The sequence below is a fragment of the Equus caballus genome, chromosome 20 (assembly GCF_041296265.1).
Source record: "Equus caballus isolate H_3958 breed thoroughbred chromosome 20, TB-T2T, whole genome shotgun sequence".
NCBI lineage: Eukaryota > Metazoa > Chordata > Mammalia > Perissodactyla > Equidae > Equus > Equus caballus.
Window position 1 is genome coordinate 22,540,207 of NC_091703.1, and position 16,706 is coordinate 22,556,912.

A 16,706-nucleotide genomic window follows, 5' to 3' on the forward strand; every position below is an offset into this window, starting at 1 on the left:
GCCTTGTTTTAGTTTGCTAGGCTGCTGTAACAAAATACCACAAAGCCAGAGGCTTAAACAACGGAAATTTATCGTCTCACAATTTTGGAGGCTAGAAGTCCAAGATCAAAGTGTCGGCAAGGTTGGTTTCTTCTGAGGGTGGTGAGGGAGAATCCGTTCCAGGCCTCTCCTCTACTTTCTGGTGGTTTGGTGGCTGTCTTTGGCTTGCCAAGTTCCTTGACTTATAGGCACATTAGCCTGTTCTCTGCTTTCGTGTTCACATGATGTTCTCCCTGTGCACATATGTGTGTCCAAATTTCCCCTTCTTATAAGAACAACCAATCAATTGGATTAAGGTCCCACCATCCTCCAGTATGACTTTGTTCTAACTGAACTAATTCGTCTACAATGATCCTATTTCCAAATAAGTCCACACTCTGAGATACTAGGGGTTAGGACTTGAACACGAATTTTCAACACACCATACAGTTCAACCCATAACAGAGCCTATAGATGCAGCCAAGGAGAAGACCCTTTGTGAACCAAGTTTAATTAACGTCTTTGAGAGGGGTTGCCTTCACTAAGCTAAGCTCTCTATCATCATTCCCATTCTCAAGAGTGGAATGATGTTCAGGTGGGCTAGATCCAATGCTGCCTTGCCCAACACATGGAAATATACTTCCCTTGACCAGTAGTTTTCCAAGTATTTCTTAGAGCCAAGAAATCCACAAATCATAGTCTAGATACAGCTCAGGAATACAATGAAATGAGGCTTAGAGATCTAAATTCTGGTGTGAGTTTTGGAGTAGAAAAGATGGAAACCATCAGGTTAAATCGTTACTCTGATGCCCTAATAAAGACTTCTTGAATTCTGAGAAATGAGGAGAACCCAGACCATCAGGGCAATCCCTCTCTGGCGTAATCGCCAAGAAGCCCATTTGGATCTAACAAGAATTACAATTTTTCCAAATGAATTATGTTAATATTTCATAGGTAACTTGTTTTGAAAATTTATACTAATAATATTACTAGAGTTGAAAGTGTTCAACCAGTAATATCTTACTATAAAATAATTAGAATAGAAGGCGTACCTCTTAAAGCTTGCTCAGTTCAGTAGTATTGATGGAATTTGATGATTTTTCACCAACTCAGAATTCATGGGGCTACATATCTTGTAAGTTTTGCTTAATTTGCATCTGTCTTATTTTACCAGAAATACAAAGTTTTATCATTCGATTTCTAATGTTAAAGAGACAAAATTTTATGCAAATGAGAATGCAAAGAGGATTGCACATGATTTATACTTAATAAATGTTTATGAAATGAGTTTTGAAATTTTGTGCAATGTGCATTAGAAAGCAGAAAATGACGGATGGTCCTTTGGAGGATATGATTTTTAAAAACACAGTTCTTTGGGGGGCTGGCCCCGTGGCCGAGTGGTTAAGTTCGCGCGCTCCGCTGAAGGCGGGCCCAGTGTTTCGTTGGTTCGAATCCTGGGCGTGGACATGGCACTGCTCATCAGACCACGCTGAGGCAGCGTCCCACATGCCACAGCTAGAAGAACCCACAACGAAGAATACACAACTATGTACCGGGGGGCTTTGGGGAGAAAAAGGAAAAAATAAAATCTTAAAAAAAAAAAAAAAAAAAAAAAAAAAACACAGTTCTTTGGGAGAGGTGAACAGCAGTGTGGGAGAAGCTACAAGAGAAATCAAGGAAAAATTTAGACAAAAAATTAAAACATCATTGAAGTGACTAGAACAGATTTAATCTGAGAAGATCTTGTGCTCGCTGATTGGAATATAGAATATCTGCTTTATCTAAAAGGCAGGAAGATTAGATTGTGTCTATCTACGTAACTAGTGGAATATAAAGGACAGAGCACAAACTCCGAATGAATTCCAAAATAGCAGAGTTTGAAGGAGCATGTTAAATACTGTTTCGAAGTAAAGCAAGAGTGTCCAGTAAATTATCATATCATCTATAGTGCTCTTTTTCCTTGTGTTGGAATTTTGTTCTTTACATCTGGCAATGCTGTAGTTACTAAAATTAACGTTATTTAATTAAACTATAATATAGTTGTAGTTTTGATAATCTTGTAGCCCTAAGACCTTGTACTGTGAATGTGACCTTGTTTGGAAATAGAGTCTTTGTAGATGTAATTAAATTAAGGAGAGGTCATCAGGGTGGGTCCTAATCCCATATAACTGATGTCTTTATAAGAAGAGGAAAATGCCATGTGAAGAAAGAGACACAGGGAGAATGCCCTGCTTGCGATTACACAGGCAGAGATTGGAGAGATGTAGCTGCAAGCTAAGGAATGCCAAGATTGATGGTCACCGCCAGAAGCTAGGAGGAGCCAAGGAAGAGTCTTAGTGGGAGCATGGCTCTGCTGACCACCTTGATTTTGGCCTCTAGCCTCCACAACAGTGAGAGAATAAATCTCTGGGGTTTTTGTTGTTGTTGTTGTTGAAGAAAATTCACCCTCAGCTAACACCTGTGCCAATCTTCCTCTATTTTTCGTGTGGGCCCCTGCCACAGCATGGCCACCAACGAGTGGTATAGGTCCGCACCTGAGAACAGAACCTGGGCTGCCAAAGTGGAGTGTGGTGAACTTAGCCACTAAGCCATGGGGCTGGCCCATTCTCTTGTTTTAAGCTACTCAGTTTGTGGTACCTTGTTACAGCAGTCCTAGGAGACTAGTATCTTGGGTTCTGGGTAGTTAGCATTTTGCCTGGCTAGCTAATGTTTGTTATGGAAACTACATAGCTACAGAAATCAAATTGCAAAAGCCTTGAAAGCAAGTATATGCTTTCTTCGTTTTTGGTCCCACTTTGAAAATATGCATTTGTCTACATACACATGTTTTAATCCGTTGCGTAATAAGTAATTTCTTTAGTGGCTAAGGCTATGCCAACAAAAGGAGTATGCCTGCTTAGCTTATGTATGGTACAATTCAGTAAAGGGGTCAGGTTTGCATAGTCTGAGTCTGGAGAATATTCAGGAATGATTTGTATGTTCTTTTAAGTAGATACCAAAATTGGACTTATGTAAACTAAGTAAATAAGCCATGTCGCTTCACACTTCAACCTCTTTCTGGTCTTCCTCTCTAAATTATTACTAACTCTTCTTCCAAATCCAGGCAGCCCTGCCCTCATGCTGCTCTTTGGATGCACAAAGCTTCTCATGGTGTCTACTCAAGCCTGTCCTCCTGGGAAGTGCTCTTTTCTACCTTCCCATTAAGGGCCAAAGCATCTGGATTGAAATGCCTGTTTTCTGGGTGCCTGAGACTTATCTCAGCTGGGTGGAGGCAACTTGATTAAATCAGTTCACTTTAAGGAATTAATGGCACCTTATTTGATTTTCCCAAGGATATTTGCATTTTGAAAGAGGGAAATTATTAACATAAATTAGTCTTTTATTAATAGAAATTTAGACAGCATGCAAAACAAAGAATTCCATGGTGTAAGAAGAGATTTTGAAGGAGATGGTCTTCCATTATTCATTAAATTCATTAAATTCTAGATAATAGCTTACCCTAACATTTTGGACAGGCGACCACGTTTTCTAGTTCTGATCTCTTGTGGGCACATAAAGGGAGACTGTGTTATGAAGCTTTAGACAATTTAAAATGATTGTTTAGATTCATATTTAATGTTCATGGAATTTTTAGGGTAAAGATATTTTTAGGGTTTGCAAAAGTTCACCCAGGTTTAAATTTTGAAGTCATATTACAGGAAAATATTGAGCTAATGAGCTAACTTTATAGTGTGCCAACAAACTCTATGGGAAATTAAATGACAAAGCACTTATAAGTCATCTGGCACAGTGCCTGACCTTCATTTATTCAGGTATACTTATTGTGTGTGTATTATGTCCCAAACACATGGTACATGATCAATAAAAGTTGTTTTATTTCCTTTGTTTGTTGACAAATACACACACAAAATATGCAATAATATGTCATTGTAAAGATGGAAACACCCATAATCAATTATGTCCAGGAAAATATCACGTATTTGCCAACTAGATTGTTATTATTTCTTTTTGCCATACCACTTCCAGTTTTGTATATGATTTCCCTTATATACAATGTATGGTTTATATTATCAAGTTAATCTTAGAGATATTTGAACTACATTAAGCTTCACATGAAGCAAGAGGCAGCTGTCACGTGATGGTGTTTGGGCTAAGCCAGCACTGCTAATGACTTAGAAGAATTTTAATAATTTTTCAACACAGAAAATTTTCACTTTAAATATACTATAACGGAAAATTATTTTTTATTCTTTTTATTAATGAAATACATGCATGGTATATAAATTGAAAAAATCTATTTCTTAAGTTTTTGGAGCAATGACGTTAAATTTTTAAAAACAAAATTTCTTCTGATGAGCTCAGATTTAGGAAGTTGCTTTTTTCCATTCCATGTGAGAACATTTCAGGAGCTGGCACTGTCTTCCTTCTCAAATAAGGTGTGATATACAAAGATAAAGAGTGTTTAAGGTCACAGCTGAGATTTACCCTTAAGCTTCTATCAATAATTAAGCTCTGAAAACCTTCTAGGTAACAATTCTTTTTGTTTTCAAAGGTTAATTGCAGAGTTTTTCTGTGTATTTCTAATCATTGAGCAAATATTCCATTAGCAAATTAGTTAGCTAGCTCAATGTATCTGATTATTTGTGTCTGTTTGCTAGCTGTAAAAACCCCTCAGAAGTCCATTTTTGACATCTAGACACATATAATGTGTCTATATGCTGGTATTATGTGGCTTTGAATATGGCTTGTACTACACAAAAAAGTTACATGATTCAACGAAAGAATACCACATCGTGTCTTTATTTTTTCAGTTTGTCCATCTCTCCTTGCTGTCTTATCTTTTGTATATTAATTTAAAAATAAGGTAATCAGTAATGCTGATCACGCAGAATCTGTTAGATCAGTCAGAAACTTCTCTCATTTTCTCTGGACTGTTCAGTCTAGGCTAACATCGGTCAACTATGATTTGGATTGACCTTAGTCAAATCACTTCACCTATTTAGGTCTTAGGCTTCTCATCTATAAAATAAGGGGGTAGAACTCAAGATGTTTTTCTGATTTAATGTCCAGTGATTCCATTGCCTGAATTGTTGTGCCTGGCAATGCTGCCGCATCCACAGGAGCACTATAGATGCTCTCCCTCACGGGATGGGTATCATTTGGGCCCATGTTCAGGCAGTGATGAAATCCTAGCAGAGACTAGTGTAGAAAACTCACAGGGCATGACATTGGGGATAGCCGACAGGGGGCTAAAGATGGCTCTGAAAGTTTGCCTTCGGCAACCAAAAAAGCTGTAAAATGTTTGGGACTATTTCTGATCTTTTTCTGAGCAGGCCTTGAGGAGCCAGGGTAAAGAAACAGTTACTTCCCTAAAAACGTCCTCTCTAGGCTCACGCTGGTTTGAACTACACACTTCAGGTTGCTAATTAGACATGCAAGCTTAGATGACCTGATTGAATTTTAATTGTCTCCATTTATTAGTGAAGCTAATGACTGGATTTTTACTTTGCTGCATTTTACATAAAGATGTTTGTTCAAATCAAACTGGTGTCTTTGTATGTGTGTGTGTGTGTGTGCGCGCGCGCGTGTGAATTTCTTGAGTCAACAAATTTTTGGTGAGTACTTACTGTGTATCATAAACTATGTTAGGTAGGTCAGGGGCGGGGCTTCATACTATTACCAAAGGAGGGCTTGACTCTCCCCAGGATTTGTTGATTTCATACTTGCAACGGAGAGAAAGGTATCAATTCTGAAACGCAGCTGTGAGGTCCAAAATATATTAAACCTATGACAGTGCTTGTCTCTGTGTTTCTATCTCATGTTTGTGTTCTTTATGAATAGAGAGGTGTTTTCAGTTCACCTCGTAATTTCTAAGCATGAGTATCCTGGTCTCACCTATTAAGCCAAGGTAACCACATTAATAAAGCTAAACTATAACAGGTAAAACTTTGAGATTTATAGATGGAGAGTGTTAGTATGATTGAAGACTCAACCATACTGTTATTATTTTCTGTTTCTTGATACATTTCTGATGACACTTACCAAACATTCAAACTGTCCTCTCTGGAAGTCTTACCTGATCGTCACAGGAAGTTGGTGGTACTCTAGTTTTTGCTTTTTATTATTTTAGCTTCGGTGTTTTCTCTGGTTTTCACTTGGTGAATCTGAACATAGATATATTCCAAAAGGATTTTTTTTTTAGATCAATTGTCCATCTATGATATAAGCTCAATGAACAACTAACAAATGTCGGCTCTGGAAAGCTATTAGGAGCACCTGCACTTAGGAAGACAACACGTTTTAATAAAAACTATTCTTTCACTGTCTAAATCCTGCTTTCTCAAGCAAAGCATAGTGGTATATAAGAACCTAGATGGAAAATTGAGAAATTAATACCTCGTACCAGAACATTCCTCTCTGGACTGATCTTTACCCTAAAAGCTCAGGAATCATATGCTGTTTCTTGTTACTCTTACGAAGAGGCAGTCTCATTAAAGTTATTTTCTGCCAGATGACTGTGTTTCAAGCTTAACCTAAAATTCTGAAGTGAGTGAGACATAAGACCAAGGTCACCACACTTTTGAGTGGGCCATTCCATGAGATTAATCCTTATAGACGTGAATATTTACATAAATAACTCCATTTCCATCAATTATTCTAATTTTTACCTACTGAAACGAGGCTCACTGTATTTATTCTAGATCTCCCACTGGGCAATGTGAAGTAGTGCATCATAAGCTGTATGAAGCCATGATATAAATTTGGTTTATGCTCCTGGCACAATGAATTTACTGAAAGATTTTGGAGAGAAAATAAATGTATCGATCTCTTAAGCATATAAAGTATTGTTGTATTAAATATGCCTATATATGTAATAGAGAAAGTACTCATTTAAAGTTTTGAGGTAAAAGAGACATGAATGATATTTCCTACAATGGAAGCCCTTGAGTTTAATTCGTTAGCCATTATCTCCCTCTCTCATCTCTCTGGGCACATATATGTATTTTTTCCTTTGACATTAGGAGTTCTAAAAGGGAAAAGTTTGGGGTCGGCCCGGTGGCACAGCGGTTAAGTTTTCATGTTCCGCTTCTCAATGGCCCAGGGTTCAACGGTTCGGATCCCGGTGCGGACATGGCACTGCTTGGCACGCCATGCTGTGGTAGGCGTCCCCCATATAAAGCAGAGGAAGATGGGCATGGATGTTAGCTCAGAGCCGGGTTTCCTCAGAAAAAAAAGAGGAGGATTGGCAGTAGTTAACTCAGGGCTAATCTTCCTCAAAAAAAATAAATAAATAAATAAAAGGGAAAAGTTTGAAGAGTCTTATTCTAAGCAATGTGTGTGTGAATGGGGGCAGGGGCAGGCCGTAATAGGCACAGCACGGCATAGTCTCTCTTTTTCCTCCTCTGGTCATATTAAGATTTATCTACTCAAACCAAATAATGTTCTGCTCTCCACTGACTTGTTTGAGGGTAACCTCGAGCTATATTATCAATGTAAATACAGGAAATAGAAATGGCAGGGAGGGACAACATTATATAGTTTTAAAATATATGAATGCTGACAGATCTCCTTTTTTTTTAATCTAAAAAGGTTCACCGAGCCCAAAACTTAACATGGAATGATCTGGAAGAATGTTTACCTTGGCAGGTGACAGTTTAATGTGTACGTTCTCTTGCTCTGTAGTTTTCTCCTACTTGCAACATACTTGCTTACTTAAATGTTAGTCATTTGGATATGCTTTGTAACTATTCAGCTCAGAAGCATCCTCTTGCTGCTTGACACCCAGAGGCCATGGGAACCTCTACCTATTTCTCAGTTATTGCGAGCAATTACTATCGCCAGTATTGCCCTTCTAGTTTTTAGAACAGTCCCTATCTTGTTGTTAATTATTCTGATAGGTTCATACCTCATGTGTCCAAATCTTGTGTGTTATATCTTTTAGATATATGTATAATGTACATAATATACATAAAATATATAATATATATAACATTATGTTGTATTTTATGTATCATATCTATATAATATATTTATTAACTGGGTGCCCAAATCACTGCATAATGTCTGTATTGCCCATGGGATACCTTCAATAGGGAGGTAATGATCAGAATTCCCAATAACATAGATCAAGTTAGAAATACATCCAGTTTGCAAAATCTATTCCAGAAAGCAATATTTCTTCAAGGGCATTGATAGAAATCTCTTGAAAAATGAGTACTATGGAAAATTAATTTGAGATGTGCTAAGTAAAAGCATTTTTTTTTTTTTCCTTTTTCTCCCCAAAGCTTGATGAGCAGTGTCATGTTCGCGCCCAGAATTCGAACCAACGAAACACTGGGCCGCCTGCAGCGGAGCGCGCCAACTTAACCACTCGGCCACGGGGCCAGCCCCAAGTAAAAGCATTTTGAAAACATTTATTACAGAACCTTTTAGAGTCTTTTGTATGTAATGTGTGCTATGGCTATTTAAAATGAGGATATGACATACTGAAGTTGCTAACCTTATTTAAAAATGGTAGGCCATCTCCAGTTCAGTATCTTGATTGGTGGACTAGAATTTGATAGGGTACATTACAGGAAACAGCAGATACTTGGGAAACACTAGAGGGTCGAGTTTTACACTTTGTAGCTAAAGATACTGTAAAAGCACTTTTGTCAATAACGTTTTAACTTCTGGTCCTGAGTAACTGTTTCACATTTTGACATTCTCCTAGGAAACTCCAGTTTCTTGTGTTAAGAAACTGCAGTGTTAACTCAGTGTTTAGAAGTCAGCTTCTCTAACAATTAGTCAAGACAATTAAGGGAAGTTGTACAGCTTATCAAATAAAGTATTTATTGGCCACTGAATAAGTGTTATTACAAGGAGATATATAGATGGAACCAACCAATATTCTCATGGTATTGCCTCCAGGGACTCTGGGTCAAAGAAAATTGTGAGAATATTTCTCTGGCTGTAGCCCTGAGAGGAAATATATCTGGAATTCTAGTCTCTTTCAAAGTATTACCCACCGGATCCCCACACATACAATTTTGAGAGTACAGAGAATTAGTCCACATATTTTTAACAAATTAGTCCTCCAAACTCCCTTATAGAAAATGTCATCTTCCTCCTTCTTTGTTCTCTTTAAATATTTATGTTTCTCTGACCTCATAATATTTTGCAGGCTACAGGAATGTGATATACCATGGGTTCTGATAATGAATAGTGTTCCATGAGGATGCACATGGGCTCATTATTACTCAAGTTACCATAGTTGTCCACCTGCCATTGGCACCTACTCCCATTGCAACAGAGCCCTGAGCACTCAACTAACACTGTAGGAATTACCAGGTTCCCATGTATCTATGAAGGTCTTGGCTGCAGTAAATGTTACCATGGTGTGCTTGGTGAGGATGCTCCCATGTCCAGGGAATGTTTTCATGTTGTACCAAAATCTCTATGGGCCAGAGGCAAGCTTTGTTGTTCAGAGCCCTCAATATTCTAAACTCATCTCCTCTCTCAACTATGTTAAAGGGATGCTAAAGCAATACTCCCACCTGCTTTCAATATCTTATGGAGTATTTAAAATACCTCTCTTTCAGTTTTCACTTTCAATCTCTTCTCACTCTAGGTCTCAGATTGTGAGGGCTGAGCTAGAAGACAAATCTGAGAGATAAATACTATAAATGTAATTAACTCCCACTCACCTCCTCCCATATGATTGGAGGCATAGTTCCTACATACAACTTTTCTGTTGGAATCTACTTTCCTTTGAAATAATTTATTTTCCAGTTGGTTCCTTGGGCTGCCACATACTTTGATGATTGCTAAGTGTGCTCCACAAGTCTTTGAGACATATCCAGATAATTTATAGTCTTGGAAATATAATACAGATGGAAAATATTTTGTTTAAATATTAAAGTGTGTTGTATCCTGTAATTTTTTTCCTCTACTTCCAGTTGAATTAAATAGTGCGACCCATCTAAGGTAGGAATGCAGGGTTGAAAACAGAAGACTCTTAAAGATGGTTTCTTTACCTGACCTTTGTAAGTCTAAACTCAAAGAAGGGAATTTACTGGATATGTTGGTAAGGGAGGGGCATGATGCCCTTGATGGGAGAAAGGTTGGAAATAGACAAAGAAAGATTCTCCAAGCTAAAGAAAAGGATAGTGGTTTCTGAGCTCCATGAGGACTTGGGATTTAAGAATCACTTTCTCATAACACAAGGTGTTGGTTGAATTCCAGGAAAACAGCTAAACAGAACTTTTGTTATTGGAACTCCCAGCCGTGGAAACATCTCTTATCATAAGCGACATAGGAGCTTCTAGATTTCAAAGACTAGGTAAGCATGAATAATAGTCTTCCACGGGTAACTAGGGAAGAACAAGGACTGGACTACCCAAGTGTTTGTTTCCATTGAAGATCTCTGGGTGACTGAATAATCATGAGGAAGGGAGCCCCAATATTTCGACCAGAGTCGAATTTCCCATCAATCTGGATAATGGGAGCTTGCAGTTGAACTTAATTGTATCTAAAGGAAGCACAAATCTGAAGTAAGACTGGAACCTGAAAGAAGAATCTAATTAACTTCAGAATGTAATCAAGAAAATGAATTAGAATCTTCGACCTCATGAAATTTACATTTGATGACTTAAAACACCTAACTTACCTCTTCTAACAACGCAAAGCAGTATGTGTTAAACGCTAAAATGAGTACACAGTATAAGAATTTTAAAATTTCAAAGCAGAACATACATTTGAGCATAACGTGAGAAATCTTCCAAGAAAATAAGTGACTTCCCCTGGGTCATAAATAGGGGGCAAGTGTGGATTGCAGAAAGAAAGAGGACCATTTCCAAGTAGTCAAACAGTATGAGCAAGACTGTGGTCAGGAAAGAGATTCATGTTTTCAGGGGAGAGTGAAGAGACTAGCCTGACTACTAGGTACAAATGAGAGGATGGGGAAGCAAATCCACTAAGGAAAGTGTTAGGATATAAGGTCAGACTTTGCCGTCGCATGTTAAACCACACTCCTCAAACCTACCTAGGACCAGAGACTACTCAGTTCAGCATTGGGATGAATTAAATGGATGAGCTAACAATCAACATTCCCTTTTATACTTTGCTGTATAGACAAAATCCGTATAAGTAACAGATATTATTTATAAAGTAAGTACGATGTGCTAGGCTTTGCACTAGATGACTTACCTCTATTCTTTCTAATCCTCATGATAAATAGGCACAGGAGGTATTAGTGTCTCCATTTTACAGATGAGAAAACAGGCACTGAAAAAGATCAATGACTCGCTTTAAATCAAACAGACTGTAAGTGCTAAGCTATGAGCTATGAATCATGGCCAGCTCCATCTCTAGCAAAAGCTTGTACATTTTATTTTAACTACACCATATTATCTCTAACATTAAAATATTTTTAAAACATGTAAACAATTCAATAGATGAATTCTTGCATTCTTGGAGAACACATAACTAAAATAAATAATTAATTGCAAGTAAATAGATGGCTGTTTATTATTTCTTTCAGCTAGAATGTCATGTTTCAGGAATTTTAAGAATAAGAAGAAATGAAGCTCTCTGTTGATTTAGAGCAATGCCTTATAATCAGGTGGAAGATGCATGAAATTTACATCTATTAACAAAGCCAAATAAAATCAGAAGAGAGTTAAATTTCACCGAGCAGAGTCACAGATTATTTTTTATTTTATTTAATATCATTATCAAAAGGGGTAGAATCAGCTATTCCTCCAATGCAAATAACAGGAAAAATAATAGGACGTGACTGTAGTGGATTGAATGGTGGATGCCCAAAATATATGTCCACCCAAATTCTGTGAATGTTTCTTACTTGGGCAGTGAGAAGAGAGTCTTTGCAGACATAATTAAGATAATTGAGATGAGATCATCCTGGATTAGCGTGGGCCCTAGCTCCAATGACAAGTGTCCTTAGAAGAGAAGAGAAGGAGAGAAGACAGGACACAGAGGAGAAGGCATGTGAAGGAGGCAGAGATTGGAGTGATGCTACCACAAGCCAAGGGACCCCTGGAGCCACCTGAAGCTGGAAGAGGCATTGAACTGATTCTCCATCGAAGCATCTAGAAGGCATCAACCCTTGATTTTGGATTCTGGTCTCTAGAACTCTGAGAGCACAAATTTCTGTTGTTTTGAGTCATTTGGTTTGTTATAATTCATTATGGAAGCCCTAAACACAATGACAATATTCAGTTTAAGCCACGCGTGTATTTGAGTTAAAAACATTCTCTTTTCTGCATGGAATGATTCTAGCCCCTCACCAAATTGAATAGTTTCCTCATGGACAAAACAAATAAAGACATCAAACAAAACAAAGAAAATGACATTGAGTGGTATACTGAGAGTGGGACTCTGTCTGCTTCTAGAAGGTTTAGTTAACTGAATTTTCTTGTAAGCAAGAATGGACACTATGAGGAAGTACCAGAGTTGCTGGAATTCACTCTTTTCTGGTCATCAGAGGATTTTGTCCACTGTATATGAAGCTTTATCTGAAGAACAAGTCACCATATGCTTGAAAGTGCAAATATGTATATTTATCTATTTCTAAGCTCAGAATTTAGGCTTTCATAGATCTCATTTTTCTTCAACTTAAACCAAAAATACATTTATATGATGTGAGTAGTGCCCTCATGCTCATGTGAAATGAATATTTGATGATTCAGTTATAAATCACACACAAAAACCCCACAAATAAAGCATTTATTGTAAATTTAGTTACTCATATGATTTATTTTGTTTTTGAGACCAATACTTTAATAGTTTTTTTAATCATAGAAACACTTGATTATGTGACCACCATAAAAAAGAATTAGTATTCTCATAAATAATAGTGCCTACATTTAGAAATAGAAAATTACCAAATTCTGGAGCTCATCCTTCAGTGCTGTATTTGCAGACTATAAATCCCTCTAAGGGACACACGAGCCTTTTAATTATTTTACCCATTTGTTGGAAGGTTTTCTCCCCCTTGATTTAAAACATGACGGTACATATAGCAGCCTTCTAAATCCAAAATTCAAATAATATATTTTCATATTCACAATATAAAATAACTTATCTCCTCCCAACTCTTCTCTACTTTTATGCTCTAAAAATACTTACTTGACTCAAAGTCCACTCAATCCATGAAGCTTCTGTCACCCTGATCAGAAATCAATGTTCTCTTAAGCACATTTTATTGTTACACTACTTTAAAAAATTTACCACGTGCTGTCATATGTTGTAGTGATTGACTGCTGGTATATTGCTCCCCTATGAAGGTAAAAGCTAGTTAAGCAGAGGTAGCAAGTCACTTTCACTTGACAGCCCACATCAATGGCTGGCAGTGATGCCCAAGGAGCCATGTTGAGAAGGATCCGAAGGCCATACTCTGGCTCAGCGGGAAAAATACAAACAATATCCTCTCCAAATAGGGAGGTTTGCCACACCTGTGAGAGCTTTTGCTCTTTCTGTCCTTAAAGGTAGGACCACATTGCGTTTATCCGTCTAGTCAAAACCAGCCTAGCACTGGGGCATATGTTTATTTCCTATGGACCTCCTTAAGTCCATCAGAACTTCCCCAAAATTGGCCACACATACGTGATCTCTTGTTCCTGGAATTCTAGGCTCCTCTTCCTTCAGTTGGCTTCAAACCTCCTTATTTCAGCTCCCTCAAGTCCCTTATTTGTTTGCATTATGGTTCCTTTTCTTGATTTATACTTCTTTGGATTAATAACTGGTTTCAGATTATCTATTATGAAAAAAACTTCCAAATGGATTTTTCCTTATTTCTCAAACTGTGGTTACAAGCACAGTGGCCATCTCCAGTCCCATCTCAGACATGGGAGAGGTCAGCGACCCGTATCTTTCCACAGGCTGAGCTCTACCACCCAAACATGCTTAGGGAGGAAGAGATCTTGAACATACCAGGCTAAGCATAAATAGTGCTCCACAGACTTTTTTAACCAGCTGATTTCAAAAGGCATATATATATATCATAGGGACCCATACACCATACAAAAGCTACCCGCTTTTTGTGAAAAATGTAATGCTTTATAATTGAGCTCTCATATAAAGTTAATGAAAACATTGGATCATCCACCTATTACATTTTAAGTGAAATATTTGGTACTGAGAAAACATTGAAAGGACTTTGTAATCTGTGGTTTTGAAAAACACTTAGGTATACTGTTTCAAGGAACATTTTGACCACGAGAGTAAAAAGGCTTGAATTTTTTTCTGCTTTTATGTTTTGTTTTGATGACAGTATTTGTTTGTTTGTTTGTTTGTTTTTGGTAGCAGAATGCATTTTTTGAATAAATTTACCAAGTAAGTCAAAGGAAAAAAAGATCTTTGTACAGATTCAAGATGTTCATGATTAAAAAAGGAGAATAAAGTGTTTACCTTTTGTTTTGTTTTGGTTTTATCTTTTCACGGTCTTTCATAGGTGATATTACATCTGCATTGTGTTTGCAACCACCAGGATTTGTTGGTTGAGATGAAAATAACCCGTTCATGAGGTTTAGGGTCTTTTGCAGGGCATCATATGCCCTAGGATTGGGTATTAACACCACATGGCAGGTTGGATGTCTGTCAGTTTGTGGGAAGCTGTGGGAGTGAAAGGGCTAGGAATGAGTTCTCTAAACAAGTGGGGTGATTTTTTGTGTATATATAAACACACACACACATATATAATATACATATATACACACAAACTACATATATATACATTCACATTTGCACATACACACATGTATATGTATATATGCACACACACACTTCTATGTATATATATATTATATAAAGGTTAGCAAGGCAGGGGAAGACAGTTAGGTGTTACAGTTTCATGCATCCAGGTAAGAGAGTCATAATAGAAAAAATTAGTTAAATCAGGAAAGTGTGGGGAGATAAATTATACTCTGTCAGGAAAAACATTTAAAGTCTAGGGTACTCAGCTTCGTCAAATGGAGAGAGAGAGCTCCTATCCCATGAGATTTAGACAGACAAGAATTCTAGAGTCCAGTGGGGTAGAATTAAAGGTTGACTCAAGGAGAAGTGGTTCATAACTCTTAAGAGATTAAGACACAAAGGTCTTAGCCTTAGCCTAAGCCAAGAAACCAGGTGAGACACGGTCAGGACCTAGGTTTTGTATTTTGTAAAAGAATCACGGCACCAACAAGGGCGGTAAAGGGAAGGAAGTCATGCTGGAAGGAAGGCTCGTGCCTCTTTCTATAGCTATCGCTCATGGGGAGTGGCAGTAGTGACAGGGGAAGAAACACCACAAGGCCAGTGTTGGACCCTTCAGGAGTGCCTGTGAAGCGCCATCTCCCTAATCCCCATACAGCCATGTTAGAGCACAGGCTTTCAATCACACGCAGGTGTGAATTTTGACTTTGCTCCATACTCGCTGTTAAACTAGACCAGATAACTAATCCTTCTGAATGACAGTTTCCTAAAACATAAACGGTGGCTAATACTTCAGTGTTATTATGAGTATTGATTGACACAATGCATGCAAAGTGCCTGGCCTATAATAAACAATCCCCCAAACAAGAATAAAACCAACTATCTAAATATTATTACTACTCTAGATGGGAAAGTGAGGATCAGCGATTTTAGGTGACTCACCAAGTCCCAAGTAGTAAATGGTGGGCTGGGATTCATAATCAGATTTACCTAACTCCATGACCTGTACCTTTTCAACTAAATCACACTGAAGGTGGGTATAATTCAGGCCAAATTCAGAGGACATAGGGAAGAATGAGTTCATCCACAGCGATATCAATGAGAAAACCTCCCTAAACGTGATCTGCTATAGTTTTATGTCAAGACGGACAATAAAAAAAACCTCAGTAACTTCTAAAGTGTACTTGATTTAGATATTCAAGTGACCTGAAATAGTCATTGCAGCACGTGGTGCTACTCTTGTGAAAATAATACTATATATGCTTTGGACAATATGAGCAGCTAAGTGCTTTTCTCTGGTTCACACAATGAGATAGGGTCCACACAAACATCTTGAAACAGCTTTCACAGGACCCCCATCAAGACTTACCACTGGAGCTTCTCAATCTTTTGTATATGTTTTAAAAATCTGCCTTCCACATTTTTTTCCTTACCTGCTGCCACTTGCTCCTTTCTGACACAATGTGCCCGTCACTAAAGGAGCATATGGACTCTGAAGGCAGGCAGTGATGAGAGAATGACACATTCTTCAAGCTATGCCCAATAGCCATCAGGATACGGTTCTCCGGAGTGTTTACGGAATTACCAGCTTCCACCTAGAGCCTAGTGTTTGCCTATTTGCTCAAGTACCAATCACTCCAGTGGCAGCAAAAGGAGTTTTCTGTGTAAAACTACAACAAGGAGGCAGGTCCTGTAGCTCTTTTAGATTCTCCCTTTGATTTATGAAGAGAGAAAAATAAGACAATACGAAAAATGCTATGCTAGTCAGAAACCAGTGAAGTGAGATCAAGAGTAACACTCTGTTCCGATCAGGGGAAGGTCAGAACTAATCCTCTCTCTCACCCTCATTTTGAGACCGTCGGAGTACAGTTTTCAAGGGAATGATGAATGGGGAGTTGTCTTAGCTTGCTAGGTGCAGTAGATCTCATTTATTTTATTTTACAAGTCATTTGGCACAATGGTAATAATGGCAATGAAATTGGATTCTTGCTACTTAC

General features: G+C 37.9%; 1 long non-coding RNA gene across 1 annotated transcript in view; it reads right to left on the reverse strand.

The window, feature by feature from the left end:
- The window catches only part of LOC138919686 (uncharacterized), a 19,032-nt gene extending 2,626 nt beyond the window's left edge, over positions 1–16,406 (reverse strand). The window contains exons 1-2 of the long non-coding RNA XR_011430102.1: positions 16,143–16,406; positions 11,206–11,283 (exon numbers count right to left, since the gene is read on the reverse strand). This is a non-coding gene — a long non-coding RNA (uncharacterized lncRNA). The remainder of the gene's footprint in view (positions 1–11,205; positions 11,284–16,142) is intronic.
- Between the last annotated feature and the right edge of the window lie 300 nt (positions 16,407–16,706).